The following is a 1,023-nucleotide window of genomic DNA, read 5'->3' as shown; positions in this document are numbered from 1 at the left end:
GAAGCATCCTTTCAATTCCTCCTATTCTGTGGATGCTTATTTTTGGTATATCCTTGTGGTATAGGACAAAAGTTGAGAAAGATACTCTGCTGTTTGTGTGGAACAGATAATACCAGACCTAGAATAATTACATGTATTCAGGACGATAGAACAATAAGAAATCTAAGGGTGGTGGAGGCTGTCTTTGCAGCAGGACAATAAAGTGCTAGAGCTGTTTTTTTTTAATTACTTGAAAAATCCTTTCCTTCTGCTCAACACAGGGAGAAAGAAAAGAGAACAGCTGTGTTTGATTTTTTTATTTCCTCTGTTTCGACTTATTTTATACTGAGTAAAGTTCCTTCAGCCTGAGAAATCTTTTACCCACTAGTCTATTGTACATGGGTTTTTGTTTCCTAAGGATGATTTCCTTTGTTGTTTGTTTTTTTGGGGGGCGGGGCGTCAGTAGCGGGGCCTGAACTCTGGGCCTGGGTTCTGTCCCTCAGCTCTTCAGCTCAAGGCTAGCACTCTACCACTTGATCCACAGTGCCACTTGCAGTTTTTTTGTTTGTTTATGTGGTGCTGAGGAATTGATCCCAGTGCCTCATGCATGCAAGGCAAGTACTCAACCACTGAGTCCCTTCTCAGCCTTCCTTTGTTGTTTCTGAAAGGAAGACAATAGTGCCTCAGCCACTATGCCTGTACTGCATTGCTTTGTTCAGAGAAAAGAAAATGGACATTGCACAGGGGAGAAGCAACCAATGGAGACCACAGGAGGAGACACCACTGCCCAATTAGCTTGACATTACAAGGGTCTCAGCTGCTGTGCCACACCAGTACAGCCAGCCTGGGATGCACCTAGTGGCAAGAAAGGGAACAAAGCTAATTGGGCAGTGGTGTCTCCTCCTGTGGTCTCCATTGGTTGCTTCTCCCCTGTGCAATGCCCATTTTCATGTGGTATATATACACAATGGAATTCTATGCCTCCATCAGAAAGAATGGCATTGCCCCATTTGTTAGGAAATGGAAAAACTTGGAAAAAATTAT

Source organism: Dipodomys ordii, unplaced genomic scaffold (genome assembly GCF_000151885.1).
Source record: "Dipodomys ordii isolate 6190 unplaced genomic scaffold, Dord_2.0 Scaffold303, whole genome shotgun sequence".
NCBI lineage: Eukaryota > Metazoa > Chordata > Mammalia > Rodentia > Heteromyidae > Dipodomys > Dipodomys ordii.
This window is presented reverse-complemented; position numbering follows the sequence as displayed.